The 12369-nt window shown below is 53.2% G+C and overlaps 1 long non-coding RNA gene across 1 annotated transcript in view; it reads right to left on the bottom strand.

Annotated features, from left to right (window-relative positions):
• Nucleotides 1-12165, bottom strand: part of LOC138528711 (uncharacterized) — a 178296-nt gene extending 166131 nt beyond the window's left edge. Inside the window, exon 1 of the long non-coding RNA XR_011284212.1 lies at nt 12007-12165. This is a non-coding gene — a long non-coding RNA (uncharacterized lncRNA). The remainder of the gene's footprint in view (nt 1-12006) is intronic.
• Between the last annotated feature and the right edge of the window lie 204 nt (nt 12166-12369).

Raw genomic sequence — 12369 nt, 5'->3', positions numbered from 1 at the left:
AGCTCTGCGATCTGCATGTTACATATACGTCCCTGCAGCAGGTGCATTAACCCACACGCATATCCTCCTGCAGAGTGTGATACTCTGTTCTGTCTGGATGCAGGGGAAGTTGTCAAGGACGTCACTTCCTCTGGCTACTTCTCCCGCCTCTTCCGCTGCTAGGTCCCAGACATTGGCCGGTTACCTGGAGAATACGATGGCACCCCTGGCAGTTGCCGAGCACTGGACCAGTGAGGCCGCACCTGGTGATAGGTGGCAACAGATGGCACTGCATGGCAATTAGGCTATCACGTGATGGAGCTGCCTTGCAAAGGAGGGCACACCTGCACATGTGATGTCAGTTTGCAGCAACCGAGGGTGGGGTTAAGATGGATCCAAGGTTGTGAATACACCCTAACCCCTGGCATTGCTCAGAGCAACCCATCCAAACATTATTATTTTTTATCCTACGATGCTGTTTAGGAAGATAGAGGATGATATGAAAATTAGGCCTAGTCCCTCCCCAAAAGGGCAACTCTTGGGTCACATCATTTTTAAATGAGAAGAAATGCAATCCCTTTTTCTCAAGCCAATGCACGGTTGGCACCAATTCTGGGCACACCGGCCCCCTTCTGGACGATTGATGCCAAACTACAGAGTTATTGACTTTTGAATACATGGTAAGCACTTGCATTGCTCTGAGCAGCAGCCGGAAGCTACATCCTCAGCTCCCTGCGCCATTACAGAGGCGTACATGGCAGACGCAAAGGAGCCTTGCACTTACCGTGAAAGAGAGCGGCTTGGCCACATCCGCCCCGCACGAGACCGCACACAGCCCCAGGCATCTCGCATCCTCATGGACTCTGGCCAGTGCAAGCGCAGGCTCTCATCTGGGCATTGGCCATTCCGCCTTCAGGGACCAGTGCAAGCCTGAGAGTCCTGTGCAGTCCTCATCAATGGGGGAAACACAGGGGGTCTTTGTGATGCTGGAAATGTATCAGAGGGACAGGGCCTCTGAATCCTTGTCCTTTTCTGCCTTTTATCGTGTGTTCTGTTATGTTTTCTGCCCAGGAATCCATTTGGGACTCCTGGCAGTGCAGCTCTCTCTTTTGGTTTGGTGAACAGACCCATGGGATACCCTTATGGCACCCATGGGTAGGGGTACAACCCTGTGCCCCTAGTGTATGTTTTTGGGCACCTGTGGGTGGCCCACAGAGCAGGGTATGGGCTGGTGGCAGCTCCATGCTGAATTGGACAGGTGCTCTGGGTGTCCTCCATTTTGGGATACCCAGGCCCTGCCATTGGGATCAGTTGATTCCTGATAGAAACAAGATGGCCCCTGTGGCCTCTTGCTTTCTATTGCCTGTTGTCTTGTTTTCCCAAAGTCCTGGGATGCCCTGACTCTGTCCCTTCCCCCTGACTGGCTGTTGGGTGGAAGTTCCATATATGGTGTTGTTGTGAAGGCCCAGCTAGACTGACTGGAGCCTTCCCAGTGACTGTATGTTGTGGGTACCTCCTGTGGGTGGGACCTGGGTGAATGGAGTGTGTGACCAATATACACTCCTTGTTGTGGTTGTCTGGTTTCTGGCATGAGAGACAAAGACTGAGACAGCCCTGCCCGAAACTGGCCTGAATGCAGTGTGTAGTGTTGAATGGCTGGGTACTTGTCCCAATCCACATTCCGTGTTGTGAGTGTCTGAAAGGGAGGAGTGTGGCCTGAATGCACTGTGTGCCTGATTGGCTGACTGACTGCATGAATGCCCTTCTGTGTGATTGGCTGCTGTGTGTGTGCCAGCAGTGTGGATGAGAGACAGAATAGTATATCTGGGGACCTCTCACCACTGGAAATTGTTCAGAAGCATTCAGAAGCTGAGTCTCCACTCAAGAGTAACTGGATTTGCTGATCCTCGACGTCCAGCTGGAAGAAGAAGACTTGCTGTGGCATTTGCTTCGACGGAACTGAAGGTTGTCGAAATCGTCGAGGACTGACCCGAGAGAGGACCTGGTAAGGCGCCCTCTTCCCGTGCTCCGAGGGACCATCGAGCACCGCTGAATCTTCGCCGAAGCGCCCTGGAAGTCAGACCCTCGAAAGGCTGCCGACCCGAGACGGGACCGCCGAGGAGATCGAAGTGAAGCACCCGGACATCGACGCCGTCGAAGTCCATTGCCGTCGACCAGGGTTCGCAGGTCTGTGTAACCGCTGGAGGCCCGTCGAAGTTGTGTGCCCAGCCGTGGGAACCACTTGACGCCGTGCCGCCGACGACCGGAGCCGTCCGCTCCTTGCCTAAGAACATTTGAATCGAAGGACTCCCTCGACCGCATCGTCGACCGCTTATCCTGCCGGAGAAAGTCGAGGACGACCAACGCGCCGAGGAGAAATCCGCCGGTGGGTTTCCCGCCACCTCACGATCCCAAAGACTCGAGCGACTCGACGCCCTTGCTGGGCTCCCGTCTCTACAATCTTTGCGGTCCAGAACTATTGTCATCGAGGTGCCCCGCACACCTCCGCCGTGCAGGACGCCGACGCCCCGACGCCGACGAGCACCGCTCGGACGAAGCTGCCGCCTCTTCGACATCGTTCTACCTCGTTCGTCGACGGACGTTCGACGCCCCGTGCCTCCCGCTTGAAAGGGAAGGCATTCAAGAAGGGCCGTCGATTCCCCGTCGCCGAACCCCGAGGTCTTCGACGTTTCTCTACGCCTCTCGACGATCCGTGACTCCTGCTAAAAAGGGGGTCATTCAAGAAGGATCTGTCGACGCCTCTTCGAAGAACTCGACTCCACCAGGTACATTGGGGGGGTAAAAACATTGTAGGAGAGAATAAGACTGTTGAACAATATATGGACTGGGCTTGTGTCATATCCCTTTATTTTACAGGTTGCCCAGGTGGGGGGATCTCCACACAGAACTGTGTCCAGTGGTAGGGGCCAGTATTCTGCCTATTGTTTCAACCCTCTGTTATCTCTCCTCTCTCTATTGCTGGTTTCCTTCTTATTGATCTGTGTGCCATTTTAACAGTATTGTGAATGCACTTTAATGAGGTCTAATATTAGTGGTACCACTTTAGAATTGTAGATATTTACCATTGCTGATTTTCCTGAGCACAAAGTGCGTTATTGTGATAAGTGTACATAACCCTTGAATATTAATTATATAAAGACTGTGTTTTCAGTAATACAGTGTGTGGACATTCCTTTGTGGGGGCTTGGGGATACACTGTACTTAAGAACCAGCCTGCATCACCTCCTGAGAAGCTAGGCCTTGATTGCTCGCCCATCGCTACCGTATTAGAGAATCTTGGCTGGGGTCCTCTGTGCCTCCCCTCTACCATATAGAGAGCAGAAGTACAGACCCCCCCACCGGTCTTCTTTACAAAGCTGGTGGCAGCGGTGGGATGCTTATGGTTTTAAGACTCAGTGTATAACCGTGCCACTTACAAAATATCCGCACTTTTATTAGATTAAGGTTTGGGTGTGTACCAAATAACTGCATTACAAGCAATGGAGGCCATTGCAAATGGTAAATTGACTCGGATGAGCTTAGAGGCTCTCCAGAGTGCTTGTGAAGCCAGGGAGTTAGACTTTGTGGATAAGTCTAGGGCTGAGCTGATAGCTGCCCTGGTGGATTACCAGACTGATGGTGAAACTCTTGAGGAAGGGGGGGATGCAACCAGTGAGGACTCTGCCCCTGGGGTTGTCGCTGAATCTGTTTCTGGGAATGCCACCATTCCTGCTGCCTCTGTTCCAAACCCCAGCAATTCCATGGAACTTGAGTTATTGAGGATGAAGTTAGCCTTTGAATATCGCAAGTTGGAAATAGAAGCTGAGCTTAAGAAAGAGGAGCTGGCACAGCAAGTGGAACTCAAGAATAGGGATCTTGAACTCAGAAATAAGGACCTTGAACTCAAAAGCCAGGACACTGAATGTCAGAGAATCCAGCTAGAGAAAGCTAGAGTGGAGACTTCAGCTAGATCCAGTGAGAGTGTCAGGTCCCCAGCCACCAAGTTTATGAAAGATTTGGTTGGTGTGTTTGTGGAGGGTTCAGATATCCTCCAATGGATTGAAGCGTTTGAAATGGCTTGTGCAATTCATGATGTAGATAAAAGAGATTGGGCTAAGTGTTTGTTAAGCAGAGTGCCTCAAACTGGATATGACTGTATTCTGAAGCTGAGTGTGGAAGAAAGGGGTCAGTATGAGTGTATGAAGTCTGCTTTGATTGCCAAGTTTGGCAAGACACCTGCCCAATACCTTAAAAGGTTCAGGGAATTTAAGAAAAGAGAGAATGTGTCTTGGGTTGACTGGGTGAGTACTGCGCACATGAACATGATGGGGTGGATTGATGGATACAAGGTGAAAACTTTTGTTGAGTTGTCCCACCTCTTGTTTTTTGAGCATTTTTCTGAAGCCTGTTCACCAGAGCTGCGTCAGTATGTGGCTGACCAGAACATTTTGGACCCCTTTAAGCTGGCTAGGTTGGCTGACAAGTGGGTCTCCCACCGGGTGTCCCCTAAGGACTCCAGTGGGAAGGACAAGGACAAAGAAAAGGGGGCCTCTCAGAAAGCTGAGGAGTCCCAAAAGCAGTCACAGTCGGGTAAACCAAAACCTTCCTCTCCTAAGACCCAAAAATCTAGTGGGGATAAGTCCTCTGTGGGTGGGAATAAGAGTAGTGGTCCACCTGCTGCAAAGCAGGCTCCCAGTGGTTCCAGTACCGTACCCCGCACTCCTGGCACTTGTTGGGATTGTGGGGCTCTGGATCACAAAAGGGGTGACCCCAAGTGTAAAGGTAAGGCACTTGGAGTACAGGCTGTCAGCCTGACCTACCCTTACCCCGTGTCTGAGGTGGAGGCCACTGTCCTCCCCTCCTCTACAGGAATCACATTTGGTGCTCCAGTAGAGATTTCCTTAGTGTCCCTTGGGGCCTGGGACCAGTACGCAGAAGTACTGGCGACTATCCCACAGAACACCCGTAGATTTTTGAGAAGTGTCCTCTTGAATGGCCAGCCTTCTACTGGTTTGAGAGACACTGGGGCAAGCATGACAGTGGTGGACAGGACCCTGCTCAAGCCAGAGGACTATGTAGGTGCTCCTCTGAGAACCACCAGGTTAGCTGGTGGGCCTCCCAAATTATCGCCTGTAGCCCTAGTCACACTCATGATTGGAGACAAGACAGCAAAGCTTCCTGTCCTGGTTCAGGACAATGTCCCTGCTAACATTCTGTTAGGAAATGATCTAGTAGAGTTGGGGTTGATCTCGGATGGTCTTCCCATGACTGCTGCTGCAGTCACTAGGTCACAGGTGACACCGGGTCTGGCTGTGAGTCAGGTACCCGAGCCAAAGGCGAGGCCTAAGGCAAGAAGAAGGAAGACCAAGAAGGCCACCTCTGTGGAGGGAACACCTTCTCTTCCTGCTGTTCCGACAGCACCCAATGGGATCCATGCTCCGGACGGGCTGGGTCCAGCGGAAAACCCAAACTCAACTCCTGTGGGAGAAGAGACAGAAGACTCTCCTGTGGGAGAGGTTCTCAACCCGGAGGATCATCCCGACCTTCAATGCTTGTTAGCTGAAGGGGGACCCTCCCGGGCAGACTTCTGTAAGGGACAGAGAGAGTGCCACTCTCTCGAGGGCCTGAGGAAACAGGCCCTGTCCCAGGCACAAGGTGAAGTGCCTAGGACATTCAAGATTTATTGGGAGGGTGAGCTCCTTGTTAGTGAGCCCACTAAGCCCGAACCTGGTGCCCGCAAGAGGTTGGTGGTACCCCAGGTTTACAGGCCCTTCCTACTGCAGTTGGCGCATGAGGTGCCCTTGGCTGGTCATCTTGGGACCAAGAAGACTAAGCAGAGGCTCTCTGCCCATTTCTACTGGCCACGGATGGGAGTAGAGGTGGAGTCCCACTGCAGGACCTGCCCAACTTGTCAGTTGTCTGGCAAGACTGGAGGCAGGGTCATTGCCCCACTGCAGCCATTACCAGTGGTTGGCACCCCATTTGAGAGGGTGGGCATCGACATCGTCGGTCCCCTTGACCCTCCCACTTCAGGTGGACATCGGTTCATCCTGGTCTTGGTAGATCATGCCACCAGGTACCCTGAGGCAATACCCCTTCGGACTGTTACTGCCAAGGTGGTTGCCAGGGCTCTCCTGGGCATTTTCACCCGTGTTGGATTCCCCAAGGAGGTTGTCTCTGACCGAGGATCCAACTTCATGTCTAGTTACATGAAAACCATGTGGAAAGAGTGCGGGGTAACCTACAAGTTCTCCACCTCTTACCACCCCCAGACCAATGGTCTGGTTGAGAGATTTAACAAAACTCTCAAGGGCATGCTAGGTGCTTTGGAAGAGCCCCTAAGGAGGAAATGGGATCTCCTCCTGCCATGCCTGCTGTTTGCTTACAGAGAGGTACCTCAAGAGGGTGTTGGTTTCAGCCCCTTTGAGTTACTCTTTGGACATCCCGTGAGGGGGCCCCTCGCCTTGATCCGAGAAGGCTTGGAAGCCACCCCTCCAGGTCCCGCCAAGCAAGTGGGGGACTATGTGTTAGGCCTCAGGCGGAGGATGACACAAATGATGGGTCAGGCAACAGCAAATCTCAAGGCCAGCCAGGAATTGAATAAGTACTGGCATGACCTGAAAGCTTCGCAAGTGGATTGGACTCCGGGACAGGAAATCCTTGTGATGGAGCCTACCAAGCCTAGAGCTTTGGCAGACAAGTGGACTGGACCCTTCAGGATCATCTCCAAGATGGGCGAAGTCAATTATCTGGTGGACATGGGAGCCTCTGGGGTAGCCCCCCAGGTATTCCATGTCAACAGGCTCAAGCCTTTCCACAGGCGAGCAGAGGTCTCATGTCTCTTGCTAGCTTCAGGGCAAGAAGAGGATGAGAGTGAGCCCCTTCCTGATTTGCTGCATAGCAACCCTCAGGATGGCTCAGTGGAGGGAGTACAACTCTCTCCCGATTTGACAACAGAGCAGCAGAGGGCCTGCCGGGCTTTGCTCCAGCAGTATGCCCCTCTGTTTTCACTGACACCGGGCCTTACACCGTGGTGTAAGCACGAAATTGACACTGGTGACAGTGTGCCTGTCAAAAGCAGGAGCTATCGTATGTCAGATACCGTCAAAAACCACATCCAGGCTGAGGTCGCCAAGATGTTGGATCTGGGTGTTATTGAACCCTCCACCAGTCCCTGGTCCAGTCCAGTGGTCCTTGTCCCCAAGGCAAGTTCCCCGGCGGGTACCAAGGATTGGAGGTTCTGTGTGGACTACCGAGGAGTCAATGCCGTCACCAAAACTGACGCGCACCCATTGCCCAGGGCTGATGAGCTCGTGGACACTATAGGTGCTGCCAAATTTGTGAGCACCTTTGACCTTACCTCAGGCTATTGGCAAATAGCTCTGACGGACCATGCCAAGGAAAAGACGGCATTCTCCACACCTGAGGGACTCTACCAGTTTAGGGTCATGCCCTTTGGGTTGAAGAATGCCCCTGCCACCTTCCAGAGATTGGTCAACCATGCGCTCAGTGGGCTGGAAGCCTTTTGTGTGGCTTACTTAGACGACATTGCCGTCTACAGTTCCACCTGGGAAGAGCATTTGACACATCTGGATAAGGTGTTGCAGGCCTTGAAAAGGGCTAACCTCACTATCAAGGCCACCAAGTGCCAGATAGCTCAGGGGAAAGTTACCTATCTTGGTCATGAGGTAGGAGGGGGTCAAATCCAACCTCTCTCCAGTAAAGTACAGGACGTACAGAACTGGGAGACTCCCACTACTCAAACCCAGGTGAGAGCCTTTTTGGGCCTCACTGGGTACTATCGCAATTTCATGGCAGACTATGGAACCATAGCTGCACCCCTGACAGCTCTAACTTCACCCAAACAGCCTAGGAAGGTTAATTGGACTGAAGACTGTCAGAGGGCCTTTGATGGCTTGAAAGAAAGTCTGTGTAGGGCACCTGTGTTGAGTGCGCCTGACTACAGCCGACCCTTTATCGTCCAGACGGATGCCTGCGACACCGGAATTGGAGCTGTCTTGTCCCAGTTAGATGACAAAGGGAGAGAACATCCTATCATATTCATCAGTAGACAACTCAAGGGTAGAGAACTTAGGTGGGCTACTGTTGAAAAGGAATGTTTTAGTATAGTTTGGAGCCTTAGGCGTTTTAGGCCCTACCTTACGGGGTCTACCTTCAAGGTCCAAACAGATCATAAGCCCCTGAAGTGGCTTATGCAGATGAAGGGTGAGAACCCGAAATTGCTCAGGTGGTCCATTAGCCTGCAAGGGCTAGACTTCACCATAGAGCACAGACCAGGGAAGAGTCACGATAATGCAGATGGCCTTTCCAGAAGGTATGTTGACCGTCTGGATGAGGGTGTCTATCCCGTGGGAGATTAGACACCCTCCACCTCAGTCTGGGGGGGGCGACTGTGATGCTGGAAATGTATCAGAGGGACAGGGCCTCTGAATCCTTGTCCTTTTCTGCCTTTTATCGTGTGTTCTGTTATGTTTTCTGCCCAGGAATCCATTTGGGACTCCTGGCAGTGCAGCTCTCTCTTTTGGTTTGGTGAACAGACCCATGGGATACCCTTATGGCACCCATGGGTAGGGGTACAACCCTGTGCCCCTAGTGTATGTTTTTGGGCACCTGTGGGTGGCCCACAGAGCAGGGTATGGGCTGGTGGCAGCTCCATGCTGAATTGGACAGGTGCTCTGGGTGTCCTCCATTTTGGGATACCCAGGCCCTGCCATTGGGATCAGTTGATTCCTGATAGAAACAAGATGGCCCCTGTGGCCTCTTGCTTTCTATTGCCTGTTGTCTTGTTTTCCCAAAGTCCTGGGATGCCCTGACTCTGTCCCTTCCCCCTGACTGGCTGTTGGGTGGAAGTTCCATATATGGTGTTGTTGTGAAGGCCCAGCTAGACTGACTGGAGCCTTCCCAGTGACTGTATGTTGTGGGTACCTCCTGTGGGTGGGACCTGGGTGAATGGAGTGTGTGACCAATATACACTCCTTGTTGTGGTTGTCTGGTTTCTGGCATGAGAGACAAAGACTGAGACAGCCCTGCCCGAAACTGGCCTGAATGCAGTGTGTAGTGTTGAATGGCTGGGTACTTGTCCCAATCCACATTCCGTGTTGTGAGTGTCTGAAAGGGAGGAGTGTGGCCTGAATGCACTGTGTGCCTGATTGGCTGACTGACTGCATGAATGCCCTTCTGTGTGATTGGCTGCTGTGTGTGTGCCAGCAGTGTGGATGAGAGACAGAATAGTATATCTGGGGACCTCTCACCACTGGAAATTGTTCAGAAGCATTCAGAAGCTGAGTCTCCACTCAAGAGTAACTGGATTTGCTGATCCTCGACGTCCAGCTGGAAGAAGAAGACTTGCTGTGGCATTTGCTTCGACGGAACTGAAGGTTGTCGAAATCGTCGAGGACTGACCCGAGAGAGGACCTGGTAAGGCGCCCTCTTCCCGTGCTCCGAGGGACCATCGAGCACCGCTGAATCTTCGCCGAAGCGCCCTGGAAGTCAGACCCTCGAAAGGCTGCCGACCCGAGACGGGACCGCCGAGGAGATCGAAGTGAAGCACCCGGACATCGACGCCGTCGAAGTCCATTGCCGTCGACCAGGGTTCGCAGGTCTGTGTAACCGCTGGAGGCCCGTCGAAGTTGTGTGCCCAGCCGTGGGAACCACTTGACGCCGTGCCGCCGACGACCGGAGCCGTCCGCTCCTTGCCTAAGAACATTTGAATCGAAGGACTCCCTCGACCGCATCGTCGACCGCTTATCCTGCCGGAGAAAGTCGAGGACGACCAACGCGCCGAGGAGAAATCCGCCGGTGGGTTTCCCGCCACCTCACGATCCCAAAGACTCGAGCGACTCGACGCCCTTGCTGGGCTCCCGTCTCTACAATCTTTGCGGTCCAGAACTATTGTCATCGAGGTGCCCCGCACACCTCCGCCGTGCAGGACGCCGACGCCCCGACGCCGACGAGCACCGCTCGGACGAAGCTGCCGCCTCTTCGACATCGTTCTACCTCGTTCGTCGACGGACGTTCGACGCCCCGTGCCTCCCGCTTGAAAGGGAAGGCATTCAAGAAGGGCCGTCGATTCCCCGTCGCCGAACCCCGAGGTCTTCGACGTTTCTCTACGCCTCTCGACGATCCGTGACTCCTGCTAAAAAGGGGGTCATTCAAGAAGGATCTGTCGACGCCTCTTCGAAGAACTCGACTCCACCAGGTACATTGGGGGGGTAAAAACATTGTAGGAGAGAATAAGACTGTTGAACAATATATGGACTGGGCTTGTGTCATATCCCTTTATTTTACAGGTTGCCCAGGTGGGGGGATCTCCACACAGAACTGTGTCCAGTGGTAGGGGCCAGTATTCTGCCTATTGTTTCAACCCTCTGTTATCTCTCCTCTCTCTATTGCTGGTTTCCTTCTTATTGATCTGTGTGCCATTTTAACAGTATTGTGAATGCACTTTAATGAGGTCTAATATTAGTGGTACCACTTTAGAATTGTAGATATTTACCATTGCTGATTTTCCTGAGCACAAAGTGCGTTATTGTGATAAGTGTACATAACCCTTGAATATTAATTATATAAAGACTGTGTTTTCAGTAATACAGTGTGTGGACATTCCTTTGTGGGGGCTTGGGGATACACTGTACTTAAGAACCAGCCTGCATCACCTCCTGAGAAGCTAGGCCTTGATTGCTCGCCCATCGCTACCGTATTAGAGAATCTTGGCTGGGGTCCTCTGTGCCTCCCCTCTACCATATAGAGAGCAGAAGTACAGACCCCCCCACCGGTCTTCTTTACAGTCTTATGTTACTTATAGGGAAGGGGGGGGGGCGGGTCACTTCGGCGGGCAAGCACACGCGACTGTGATGGCAATGCCTGGCAAAGGCGTGAGAGTCACAGTCCAGCGACTGGCATCTCCATGGCGCTATGAGAGGAGCACCCGGCCATGCGAGGCGCGGTGCAGGCGCGGGCTAGCACAAACCCTGCACATATTGGCTTTAAGTGGGCCGGGGCCTGCTGGGGCTGGGCCCCGGCAGGCTCCGAAATTTCGTTTTGAGGCGGGGCCCTGCCGGGGCCCACTAATCTCCCCGGGCATCCCCGGCCACTACACGAAAGGCATTTTTTTCTACAGCCTGAAGCTCTCGCTCGTGTGCGAGAGCTTCAGGCTTCAGAAAAAAATGCCTTTCAGCTATAATGGTGGCGCCGCACCTGCGAGGCATCCCTTTAATCAAGGGATGCACGTGGGCCGGCGCCACCATTATGGAGAAACGTGAGGCCGCTGGAAGCAGAGGCCTGGCTTTCTAAATACTGAAGCTCCCACGGATTCGCGGGAGTTTCAGTCTTTAGGAAAAAGGCCTCTGCTTCCAGTGGCCTCACCCTTTCAGCCTTAATGGTGACGCTGCCCCTCCCCAGCTGGCGAGGGGCAGCACCACCATTAAGGCTGAATAGGCGAGGCGCTGTCCCCTGCCAGGCAAGCCTATAGAAAATAAATGCAGAGATCAGCACCCTCTCCCCCATAGGGGAGAGGGTGCTAATCTCTACAAAAGGCTGCCTGACAGGGGTGCCAGTAGCCCATTGAGCCGGGGCTCGTCAAGGGGGCGTGGCCTAACGGCCCATCAAGACCCCGTTGTTAGGCCACGCCCCCTCGATGGGCCCCGGCTCGATTTGTAGTGCCACTTAAGGCACTGGTTATGACCGTTTGCATCTGTACATGTTATGGCAAACCCTGGCACGTGATGTGATCACCTGAGCCTTTGAAAGCAAAGCCTTGCAAATGAGGTGCTTCTTGGGCATTGGCAGGCCTGTGGTGTGGGTGGGGGGTTCCCCCCAAGCCCTGTTTCCCACCCCTAAAAACCCACCCGAACCATTTCCCACAAGACGTAACCCTTTACCCCACCCACACACATTTTTGTTACGTTTTTCATTCTAAAATGTTCATTATAAAGGCTGTACACCTATGAAGAGCTTGCAATGCAACAGGGGACTGCGTGCTGTCCTCAGGAAGGAGCTGCCTCTTACCTACTGGTGTGGATGAAGCCCCCCCTGCCCAGAGGGTGAGAGCGGCGAGGAGGACGCTGCCCGCTGCGGCCCTCATGGTGATGCTGCCTTCTGCCGCGTAGGCCCTCTGGCTCGTCCCTTGGTTGGGTCTGAAGCTTTGCAATGGGTGGTTCACACAACCATGCACTCTTCATGACACATGCCTGCCACTCCTACATCTACGTGTCTGGAGTTGTTTTGGTGAGATTAGAAACTCCCAGCAGGACTGGATCCTCCTGTCTGCTCTCACCTCCTGCGGTGGAGCACATTAACCCCTGCACCACTGCCTGCAGCTGGGGAGTTTCCAATAGGCCTATCTGCCAAGTGCCAGGTGGAAACTCTAGA

The sequence above is a fragment of the Ambystoma mexicanum genome, chromosome 7q (genome assembly GCF_040938575.1).
Source record: "Ambystoma mexicanum isolate Mex_15411 chromosome 7q, UKY_AmexF1_1, whole genome shotgun sequence".
Classification (NCBI taxonomy): Eukaryota; Metazoa; Chordata; class Amphibia; order Caudata; family Ambystomatidae; genus Ambystoma; species Ambystoma mexicanum.
Note: the sequence above shows the minus strand (reverse complement) of the source record. Positions and strands in the feature narration are given on the sequence as shown.